This window comes from Tenrec ecaudatus, chromosome 2 (genome assembly GCF_050624435.1).
Source record: "Tenrec ecaudatus isolate mTenEca1 chromosome 2, mTenEca1.hap1, whole genome shotgun sequence".
Lineage (NCBI taxonomy): Eukaryota > Metazoa > Chordata > Mammalia > Afrosoricida > Tenrecidae > Tenrec > Tenrec ecaudatus.
The window spans coordinates 52,332,301-52,344,990 of record NC_134531.1 but is presented as its reverse complement, the minus strand read 5'-3'; positions in this window follow the sequence as shown (position 1 = coordinate 52,344,990).

Below are 12,690 nucleotides of genomic sequence, written 5' to 3'. Positions count from 1 at the left end.
CTTTCTTGTCTCATTGCCATCCCTGTTCATATTGCTGCTGCAAGCAGATTTTAAGAACACCTCAAGGTGTTTTTAAATGAAGCCGGTAAACACTTCAGCCGATACCTCCAGCAGGGCACGGTGACACAAGCCAACACAAACAGGCAGTGGGAGGTGTGCTGACAGCTCTGGGCACTGACACCTGGGACCGGTTTGGTGAGGATGACTCGAAGTCAAGCAGCAACTCGTGGAGGAGTCGAAGAGGACTTGGTCGTGTTGGCTCTTGCACCACGTCCTTCTGCCGGGAAAGGAATTCCGAATGAGCCTGAACCCTCCTTTGGTCAAGGCAAGACGAGAAACATGCGTGGCAGCTGGTGGTAAGACAGGATACAGAGATGTAAACTCGGCCTCTTAGTAACTCTGTAAAAAGGGTCTAAGTGTTGTGGGCAGGTATGGCCAGGTACCTTCTTTGGTGTATGGTGTTAGGAACACAAAAGAGAACTCCCAAACCCGTCCTGTGCCTTAGCTGTGGTCGTTAGCGACAAGTCATCGGGACCCTTTGTCCAAGAGAAGGGAACACTGCCTGGTCCTGCTCCAGCCTCGTGGGCAGGGGCTATATGAGTTAGGCTACACGTTAAGCTGATGGATTGAAAATACTCCAAAATAGAATGACCAAGCTAAGAAAGCACAATGGCCCTTTCCAGGGACTGGGCTCTCCTGATAACATGTTCCAAGGATATGAGACAATGTCTCATCCTCCTGTCTTTTAAGGACCTTCTGACTGAACTTCCTAGATAAATTTGGCAGTTGATAATATGAGTTTTCTTCACCAACACCACAAGCTAAAGGTCTCTATTCTTCTTCAGTCCCCCTTATTCGTTTTCCAGATTTTTCTATGCATAGGAGGCAACGGGAAAGAGATTGGCTTGGGTCAGGGATATCTTTGTTTCACCACCACTTGAAAGAGGTCTTTGGCAGCAGTTCTTCGGATGCAGTCTGTCATTTGGTCTCTTGACTGCTGTTCCCATGGGCGTTGATTGTGGATTCGAGCACAATGAAATCTTTGACAGCTTTCATCTTTCATTTCTGTTTATCGTGATGTTGCTCGTCCATTGGGTTGTGAGGATTGTTGTTGTTGTTGTATAACACATTCTGAATACTGTATTTTTTAGCTCCATCACTGAGTGTTTTATTTCCCCTTTTATTTCAACAAGCAAGGTTCATCTTGCTTGGTAAAGTTGAGGGTCAGCAAAAGAGAAGAGTCTGAATACGATGGATTGACACCGTGGCTGCAACAATGGCTTCAAACAAAGCAACCATTGTGATGATGGTGCAGAATCAAGGATGATTTCCTTCTGTTGTGCACAGGGTTGCTCTGAGTCAAAGCCTAGCAAAAAAAGCCAGAGTCCCTGGTGGCGCAGTGATTGTGCGTTGGGCTGATAACCAGAAGAGCAGCAGTTTGAAACCACCAGCCACTCAGTGGGAGAAAGATGGGACTTTCTAATCCCATAAAGATTTATAGTCTCAGGAAATCCCAGGGAGAGTTCTACCCTGTCCTATAAGGCTCACGCTAAGTTGGAATTGCCGCATTGAGCTTGAGTTTTGAGTTTTTGAATAACAAGTTATGTGCCAGGGTAAAATAAATGTGGATTTTCATACATTTCGGTATCCCCACTCCCTCACCCCCCACAAACTGATAGATACACACAGTTTCCTCTAAAAACCCGGCTTCCAAAGAAATGAAAGAGTCCAAGGATATTCAGAAATCTTTGGAGGGGGGGGGGGCACGTTGCTACCCTGTCTGACTTCCTTCCAGCTTGTTGCAATCCCTCTGGGGTTGCACATATGGTATATTGCTTCTCTCTGTGCCCGGGTGAGGAGTGAGCATGGACCCCGTTCCATATCCTGTTGTGATGGGTAGGCATTCTCTTTCCATCTCCTCCTCTAAACGGCAGTGTGAGAATGGAAGTGTTTTTTAGGAAAGCAGGAAATATCTTCACTCCAGCTTTGTGAACTAAACGGAATTCTCTTAAAAAGAGCAGGTCCGTGGGGATGAAGAGAGAAGATATGAGGGCCGGACTTTCAGCTGGATTATTAAACAATAGTGCTTCTGTGAGCACACCCTGATATTTTTCACAATGGAAAAAACAACTTGGCAAAAGAAAAGCAAGGTTGCTTTTCTTTCTTTTAAACGTCCTGTCATTTCACTGTTTAGAGTTATGCAAGACTCAATGCCAAGAAGACCAGAGCTAATAGGCACTGAACCCTCAATTTGATTATGAATTTCTTATGATTATAACTTTCAATTACTACTGTTTAGTAAAATAACATTCAACCTCTCTAACAACACCGTTCAAATTTCAGCTACTATGACATATGAAGTAGAAGCAGTTTCAGCAAGTGTAAACTTGGCTGCTAGCTCTTTAGGGCATAAATCACTATGTAAATAATTGATGTGCCTCATGGTCAATGGCCAATCAGGGCATTTCTCTCAAAGTCTGTAGCTACTTGGTCACTATGTACCTGCTATCTGGTTCATGTACAGACAGCCACGTGTATGTCATTGGGTTGCCTCCTTGCTTCTCGGTGATAAGCTCACCTGACATTTTATAAAATGGATACCGAAAGTAGGGAACTGGTCAACAAAATTGAGGGTGAAGTGAAAACAATGAAATGTGATTTTGTTGCAAGTGAAAGGAAAACTGCAGATCATGAAATTATAGAAGAAACAACTGTCCATGGAAAGTTGACATTGCTGCTGTTCAGGAAGCCAGGTATGCGCTGGGGGAACTCTGTGGACATGATAGCGAGTGTCTGTGATGGAAAGGATGGCCTGAGGAAGTGGTGCCAGCAATATTTTAAAATCCCATTAAGTGAACAGAATTATTTCATGACACTGAAGGCATAAAAGATAAAATTCATCTGAATTTAGAAAGGGGTGTGGCAATTCACCAAGATAGGAAATTGTATCATTCGCTCTATATCATTCTTCTCAACATGATATGAAAGCAAGCAATCTTGATGCTTTTTAAAAAAATTATACACTCTCGTTCTCAGTATTTCTAATGTTTTAAACGACAGCATATTAGCTAAATGTCCCAATTGAGTTTAAGGGATCTTTTGACATTTTCATGGGAATTTCTAAAAGGTATGAGGATTGTAGAGTTTCTCCTGTTGATTGAGATTAGTGTGCACGCGGTCAATGTACACAGTCATTTTCATGGCAGCTCCTATCCTGTAAAGCCAGCACTTGAGGTCTTATTGATTCGTTTCGGGAACCTGGCATGGTGAACACACATGGGTACTGTAGCCACTATTTAAACCCTGGATATATTCTAATCCTAGCTCTTCTATTAACCTGTTGTCTATTTTTGAAAAAGTAACCCAGCCTATCTGAGGCCCGATTTTCTTGTTTGGAAAACAAGACAAAACAAAAGCAGAACACTAGAAATCATGCTATTTACATGGAGTTATGGTGAGGACAGAGGGGCGAAGTTTTGGAGCTGAGCCTGACAGTCAAGGATCAGTAACTAAAGATGGTCCACGGAAGTGCAGATCTTGTCTTCTCTCTTCACTGCAGCATCCCTGGCACTTACATCAACCTCGGACACGGAGGACTAGCTCAGTCAACGCTTGCTGGCTACAAACTTGAACAAACGATCGTATTTCACATTCAACAATGCCAGTTGCTGGATTCTCTCCCTCTTCTCTCACTGTAGAGAGATCACGGACTCAGCTTTACAGTAATGGGGCCTGTGAGGCTGTCCTTCCCACACAATCACTTCTGTCCTTTTAGCTCTTGTCAATTTGATACAGATGAAATGGTCACTTCAGCAAGGTTGATGGACAAGGTAGAACTGCCCCCGTGAGTTTCTAAGACCGCAACTCTTTAAGGAAGTAGAAAGTCAGATGTGGTCCGCTGAGGACATTTATCCGGCTCACCAGGTGTTTTTGCCCCGTTTGTTTTTTTGCTTCAAAATAAGATATGTACAGCGTGCATAGGAATTTGTTCATAGTTTTTTTTTAAAACTATAGTCCGGTCCTCCCATGGCGCTGAGGGACAGTGAACTGCCCCACCCCATTAAAAAAGTTTGAGGATCCCTGTGACTAGAACCTCCAACCCTTTGTTAGCATCTGAGAATAACCATTTGCACTACTCAAGAACTCTAGGCTTAACAATAGAATTATTTATATGGAAGATAGTACCTGATATCGCAGCATAAATAAAGGGAAAATGCTTATGATCAAACATTGTATGTAAGAAATATTTCTAATTGTATATAAATTATTATAAAATAAAGATAGATTATTTCTAAAGTCTAAACAACTGGTGCCTTGACATCATCTTGTGTGTGGGGGGGTGTAGAATCCTTCATTTATTAGGACTTTATCACATCCAGGTGCTTTGCATATTTTCTCTCATTCAAAGTTGGCAGTTTGCATCCAAACAAACTGCCATTCAGTCTATGCTGACTCATAACAACCCAAGAGAATAGTGTGGCACTGCCCCTTGGGTTTCTGAGACGATAATTCCTTATGAGAGTAGAAAGCCCAGTCTTTTTTCCTCAGAGTGGCTCATGGTTTCACACTGCTGACCTTGAGGATTACAGCCCAACATGTAACTACTCTTCCAGCAAGGCTCCGGAAGGCCATGGCCTACAGATCACAGTTCTCCTCGGTTAAATATGGGGTCATAATGAGCCAGAACTGACTCAATGCAACTTTATTACTATTATTATTACTTGGCCATATATTTTAAAAATTATTATCTGATCCCACATGGCAGATGGATAAGTGCAGCTCAAAGTACCAGGTAACTGGAGACCACCTAGTAGATTATGTCGATCTGACCATCAAACCTGCATTTCCCTGTCCACTCGTGTTCTTTTTCTTGTTTGTCAAAATCTTTATTTTTAATTATGACACAATGAGTTATTTCCTATATTTTGTAACTTACTCCTTAGTGGCAGAAATTACTTTAATAATGAAAAGGAACATCGTTTTTAAAAATGCAACACTAACAGTCATTTAATCACTCTTGGTATTTTACAGGAGTGTAAATTAAAATTAAAGTGATGTAGCATGAAAATGTATCAAAACCCTTCCAAGTTACAAAAAGAAAGTTTCTCAAGTTATAACTGTTTCTTATAGTCTTTCTGAGTAGAAACACTCAAATGTGGCAGTTATTATAGAATTATTACTGTCCCTATAAAACATTTCACATGTTGACAATGTCCAAGAAAAGGAGTTCTTTCTCAATCACAGCTATCAGTGTCAGGCTCAGTCAATCAATGGCAGGAGAAAGTCAATGTTTTGCACAGTTGATATGAAAACTTTGCAAGCTCCCAGCATCCTTTGGGAAAGGAAGTGGCAGACTCCCCATATCAGATATTTTGGAAAGAAACTGACTGGGGAGTGGACTGGAAATTGAAGACTGGAGCTTTCCAAAAGCACTTAAATTGATTCTTGTTAAATATTCATGAGGTTGAAAAGGTTTGTCTCTAATTGTCCAGAGCCCTGAGCCTGCCTCAGTAGCTTTCTGGTTGCTTTCCTGAGACTCCAGGGTGACGCTCTCTGCTGCCTTTGGCATTGTGCTTGTGCTGAGAGCGTCTCCAGGTTCTGGGGTTTCTGGGGTCTTGTTTTCAGGGCCGTTTGCTCTGGATGCTCTCCAGGATGCCAGCCCCGTCCTAGAAGGCTCCTCCCGACCAAAGAACAAGCCGTGGCTCGCGCCCTCAAAGATCGTTCAGATAACCACACACCCCGCCATAGGATTTGAGTGCAGTGGCCAGGGCCTGCCTGGAAGCCCGTAGAAACTGCAGGAAAGCAGCTTCCAAAGAAGCAGCTAGAACTGCGTAGCTGCGATGGATGGCTGAATTTTGTCTTCCCTGCAAAGTTCAAAGGTTATGCAGTCAGTGACCCTCTCCCACCACCTGCTTGTGTGTCACAACCTGCCGCCCACACAGTCGGAAGGAAGACATCTTTCCTTGAGGGACTTTCTAAAAAGAAGTGATTTTTTTTTTCTTTGAGAGAGAGAGAGAGAGAGAGAGAGAGAGAGAGAGAGAGAGAGAGAGAGAGAGAGAGAACAGGGCTTCAAGTCAAAACACCAATTAAATACACAACTGGCTCCATTTACATGACAAACGTTGAGCCTGGCTTTCTTTCCTTTGTAAATAGTAGTTATCTCCCCAGGACGGCCCTTGCAGTGTTCTGAGGGAAGCATCAGGCTGGCCTCCTGGAAACTCTTTCCCAGCCTTTCCTTCTTCAGCTGTAATAATAGTCCCTGTGATGTCAGCTCCACCAACATCTTTCAGCCCAAGAGGAAGTTTAGTTTGGCCGATTTCAACGTAAAAGAAGCGAATGAGGGTTCTTTCCCCCTTGTTCTCCTTGTGGATTGGCTTGCAGTTTGGAATTGCTTTTTGTAAATTACCTGAAATGATTTCGAGGTGGAAAATGCAACCTCCCGATTGACCGCATCCTTGGCACTCGTCCGATAAGATCCCAAATGGTTGGGGAGATGACGGCAAATTATTGCTCGGACTGCATTATTTATTTACTCACTGGGCTTTCCCCCTAGGTATCTATAGTACTTGAACTTACGTGCAGGTATAGGGCCAACTGACAGGCTTAAAACTTGCTTAAGGAAGACAACAGTTTTGGAGAAAGTAGAACAATATTGATATCCTGGGTGAAAGGGAAGCTCACGCACTGTAAGAGGGAGAAGGGGGAGGGGAGATACAGAAGGCAAGGCACGTTTATTGGACAGTTCAATAAGCTGTTTTAGTGGAAAAATACAAAACAGATGATCTGAAGTGTAACAACAAACAAACCCCAAACCACACTCGCTGCTATGGAGTCGACGCTGAGTCCCAGAGACCCCATCGGACAGGCGACAACTGCCCTGTGGGCTCCAGAGAGGAACACTACCAGAGTAAAAGGACCATCTTTCTCCCAGGAGCACTTGGTGGTGTCACACGATGGGCCCCATATAAGTCATAATAAAAGGTAAAAATACAAAACGACTGTGTTCAACTAGAAGAAACTTTCCTTAAAGGGTCCAATAGCTGTGACTTGTTACACAGTCTTGGTGACAACTACTCAACTTTGCTGTTGTCATAGAAAATTGCCATACACAATTCACATAGACAATACACTCAGACAACACACAAAAAAACAGGCAAGGCTCTGTTCCAATACAACTGTATTCATAAATGTACACTACTGTCGATATAAGTAGTCCCTACGTTACTATTATGGTATAATTCATTTGATGTGTGCATGTGATAGCATGTTGCTTTTGACTGCAAGTAAAGGGAAACCCAAATAAAGATAGCTTTAAAAAGGTGGAAAAGTTATTATATCAGAAGTCCCAAATAAGGAGTTTTTAATGCTTGCTAAAATAGCCCTGGTGGTCCAGCAATCAACACACTGAGCTGCTGATTACAGGGTTAGGGAACCCACCAGTCACTCTACAGGAGAACCACGAGCCTGTCTGCTCCTGTTAAATGCTTAAAGTCTTAGAAACCCAAAGGGGTAGTTCTACTCTGTCCTGTAGATTCACAGTGAGTTGAAATTGACTCGGTGTCTTGAGTTCGTTTGTTTCGGAGTGTTGTTAATTCGGCAACTCCATAATATCAGGACAGGCCCAACATCTTCCTTTTCACTCTTTCACCTTGATGTGTCGGATTATTCTCAGGCTAGTAGCACGATTGCAGCCCCTATTCTCATGCTCCACATAGGTCTAAGCATATCCACCAGAAGACTGTTTCTCTCTTTCTGTGGAAAAGTAATACAATCTTTCCAAGAAGTTCCCTCCTTACCCGCTAGACCTTCAAATTTCACTGATTGTAACTGGGTCATAACATTTGAAAAATATATGGACTAGACCACTGTATTAGTTTACTGTAGCTACAATAACAAAAAAAAATCACAATCTGAGCTAGTTTATGACCACGGAAATGGATTCTCTCACAAATCTAGAGGCCAGAAGTCCAAAATTAGTACCACAGCTCCAAGTCAATGTGTCAACAGGATTGACCCTCCTCTGAAGACTCCTGCCTCTTCCAGCTTCTGGGGGCTTTGGGCATTCCTTGGCTTGTATCTCTATCACCCAGATCTTCAAGGCAGCATCTTCTACTCTCTCTCTGTTCTCTCTTCACATAACCTTCTTCTGGGCATACCTGTTTCAAATCCTCTCTCTTCTGATGACATTTAGGGCTCACTCAGATAATTCAAGATCATCTACCCATCTCAAAATTCTTAAACCCCAGAGACACTTTTTCCAAAAAACATAATACAGGTTTTAGGGATTGGTATTTGATATCTGTACCCATGGTCATTGAGTCAATTCCAACTCATAACGACTCTAGAGGACTGAGTAGAACGGCTTCACATAGTTCCCAAAGCTGTAAACCCTTACAGAAGCAGACGGCCACATCTTTCTCCCACGGAAGAAATGGTGGTGTGGTAGGCCAGGTTTGTTTCTAGAGAAACAAATACATAGACACTCGTAGATATATATAAGAAAGAGCTTGATGTCAAGGAGGTATCGTATATTAAGAAAACATCCCCAGCCTGTCCAGATCAAGTCCATAAGTCTGATATTACCCCATAAGTCCAATACTAGTCCATAAATCCTTCTTCACACTCACAAAGTCACACACAATGATGCAAAATGCAGGAAGATCAAGACTGGTAGGTGCAAAGTTTTGTGGATCCAATGGCGGTGGAAGCGTCTCAGCACTGGCACAGGTCTCCATGTGGCTCCTCCAGCTCTCCGAGTGTGACTCTCAAGCAGGATGGTGAAGCAGAGGGAGAGGCTCTCGCCAGTCTCAACAAGTCTTCACGTGGCTTGTCAGCAAGAAGACAGAGGCAGAGAAAGAGGAAGAGGAAGTTCCCAGAATCCTCAGGAGAAGGCCATGCCCCCAAGGAGGTATTATCAGGCTGTAGCTTGATTGACAGGGGCTGGACTCCACCCCTTCCCTCTTAAAACCCTCAAGTTGACACTACAACAGGTGGGTTTGAACTACTGACTTGAAACTAGCCACTGTGTCAGCAAGGTTCTTATTGATATCATTAGGAGTTGGTTATCCTATTACAGTCATGGAGAACTTTAAGCATCCAATAGAAAAATCTTGACATTTTCTGAAGCAATAGAGAGCCATTAAATCACACAAAGAGGGACTACCATGAGTGTCTTATATTACTCAAGATTTACCTGTGTCAAATAAAGGAGACCTGGGTGTGAAAACATTGGAATTCAGTCAGCAAACCCCAGACTGTACATGACTATTTGATAGGGCAAACATCAATGCTCCCTACAATATGCACTTTTGCAACTATTATGCTTAGAAAGAGTTCATAAAGAGTTAAAAGAGTGGTTTACATGTTGGACTTCAAGGTAAGCAGTTCAAAACTACCAGCTGCTCCTTGGAAGAACTACCCACAGGGTTAGCTGTGTTCTGTTCTATAGGGTCTCTATGCAATGGAATCAACTCAATGGCAATGTGTCTGGTTAAAGCGACAGGAAATTATGTGTGCAGCATGGTTACACTATGTAAGAGAGTAAAAAAGAACTCTTGTATAGAAAACAGGACCAGAGAATAATATACTACAGTTACTAGTGATTTGCTAAACAATAGAATTACTAGTGATTTTCAATAGGAAACTTTGTTATCTCTCTTTTTTGTATTTTGCAATTTTTTTACAAATAGTATATGCATATGTACACAAATATATTAATATAGTACATATTAATAAAAAACAAATAGTATACTGTTGGGCAGACACTGGATGGTACAAGCAATTTACACGTGACTACTAACTTGAACATTGTCCATTGGAACTGACCAGGGGACCCTTGGAAGCAGGCCCTGTCAATTTACTTCTGTAGCTATGACAAACTAGAAGTGTCTATGGGCAGTTCTAACCTGTCACATGGGCTCACTATGAGTGGGAATCTGCTCACTCCATACCAGACTTAGTGAACCAGGAGAGCAGGGCCTGGGCTTCTTAATCTGTTTTCTCCAGCCTCCTAGGGCTGTGACACATGCTAAAGTTTAAGAGCTTCAGTTCTCAAGTCTCACTGCCGTCAAAGCAATGCAGATCCACAATGAGCCTCTAGGATAGAGCAGAACTGCCCTTCTGAGTTCCCGAGACTGTAACTGTTAAACGGGAGTGGAAAGCCTCATCTTTCTCCTCAGGAACAGTTGGTGGTTTTGAACTGCTCATCTTGCAGATTGCTGCCCAACGTGTAACTACTACGCCACCAGAGCCTCAAGTAAGAGCTCTAATTCCCTTTTCCCTACTCTCTTCATGACTGCATTCCTACAACTGTGGTGACCATCATTGCTGGAATACCACTGCTCTTCCTAGAGCCTCTGAAACTCAGCTTCATAGCATACACGACACTAGCGACCGACCTTCCCAATAATCCTTTGCATTCGGTCTTTCACTCCTTTAGTTAACTTTGGTTGATTTCTACATGTATGAATTGCATGTATACATAAATCAACAAACCCAGACAAGGTGGGCCACTATAGCCTAATTAATATCCAATTGTCCTCAGTCCAGCACTCAACCCCATGCCTGGCACATAGTAAGGCTCAGTAAACGCATCCGACAAATAAAAGAAGATGAAATGAATGGCAGACTAGAAAGAGGGAAAAAGGGAGGAAGGAAAGAAAGAAGGCGGGAGATGGAAAATGTAGCTCCTGTTGTGAATAAATTCTTAAAACAAACAAACCAAAACAGGTCACTGTTGTTAGATGCCATCAAATTGGTTCCAACTCACAGCGACTCTGTGTAGAACAGAATTAAACACTGCCCGGTCATGCTCCAGCCTCACAACCATTGTCCTGTGTTCAAGCCCATCCTGATAGGTACTGTATCAATCCAACTTGCCAAGAGTCTTCCTCTTTTTCACTGCCCCTCCACTTTACCAAGCCTGATATCCTGGTCTTTTCTGATAACATGACCAAATGAGATGAACTCTTGCCCTCCTTGCCCCTAAGGATAATTCTGGTTGTACTTCTTCCAAGACAGATATGTTTGTTCTTCTGGGAGTCCATGCTGCTTTCAATATCTTCACCAGCACCCTAATTCAAATGCATAGATTTTTCTGCGGTCTTTCTTATTCAATGTGCAATCTTCACATGCATATGAGGTGATTGAAAACATCATGGTTTGGGTCAGACACATCTTAGGCCTCAAAGTAAAATTTTTGTCTTCAACATTCTAAACAGGTCTTGTATAGCACATTTACCCAATGCAATCATTATTTGATCTCTTGACTGCTGCTTCTATGAACATGGATTGTGGAGCCAAGCAAGATGAAGTTCTTGACCACTTCCATCTTTTCTCTGTTTATCATGAAGTTGGTTCAGTTGGGAAGATTTCTTTTCTTTACCTTAAGCTGTACTCCACACTGAAGGCTGCAGTCTTTGCTCTTCATCGGCAAGTGCTTCAAGTCCTCGCTTTCAGCAAGTAAGGTTGTGCCATCTGCATATTACAGGTTATTAATAAGCCTTCCTCCTGATGCCACGCTCTTCTTCTTATAGGCCAACCTCTATGATTTGCTCAGCACACAGTGTGAGTAACATGGTGAAAGGATCCAAATCAGACGCGCACCTTTCTTGACTTTGAACCTTGCCAAACCCCCTTGTTTTATTCACACAACTGCCTCTTGATCCATATTTAGGTTCTGCTTGAACACAATTAAGTGTTATTATCTTTCCCATTTTTCTCAAGCTTATCTAGGAAGGATAGACAGAGATAGGATTAATAACACCTGTACCTTTAAAAAATATTGATGCTGTTCCTATAAGCCACTCTTAAAACGAATTAAATGGTCAGTTTAGTTCCCTTCCTGGGGGACGTTTTCAGTGCTTCCTCCCAGGTGCAAAGGAGCAAGTCCCTGCGTATGTGAGGAAAGGGTTTTGTGGGGATCTGCCAAGCAGGATGCAAACGGTGATGAACTAAGGTGTCTTAAGCGAGGCAAGTCTCCAAGAGCTGTCCAAGGAGGTACTCTCTTGCCCTTCCTTTTTGCCATTTGAGTTTGCAAAATTATCCCCAGCTTAGAGCAAATCAACCTCAAATGGTCTATGATTCAAATTTCCACTCTGAAAATCTAAGCAACTTAGGAATTGGACCATCTGGAGACAATTTATAAATAAAACTCGCCTTTCAACTGGGTTCTGTCTTCCCAAAGAGTCTTCTGTCCTGCCAGTGGGAGCCCTGCCAAGGCACAAACCACTAAATGGGGCCAGTGACACTGAAGTCTCTGGTGGGAGTTTCTTATCTCTGATTCTTCTAAGAATTTGGGACGCTTTGGTGAAACGCTTGTTTTACCCCATCTAAAATGTAGGCTATCTTTAGGTTGGAAAAGGCCTTCAGGATTTTAATGCATGCGAATCAGTCTCCTGGTAATTTGTCCATTGTTAAATAACTTCAACTCAGATACTGAATAGAACTCCTAATGTCCTGGATACATACTAAGGTTTGGGGTATTAAAAAAGAAGTCTAAGCCTTTTGCATAGATTCAAAGTGACATGAAAGGGAGCCATTAATGCCACCCCCTTTGTTTTCCTGTCTTTTAGATCAGACCAAGGCAGCAGAGCCTTAGCCACTACAGAAAGCATGACTCTAGAGAGCTGGCCGTAGCTGTGTTGAACTCTGAAATGCTGCGATATTTGAGACAAACAGCATTGGTTGGGG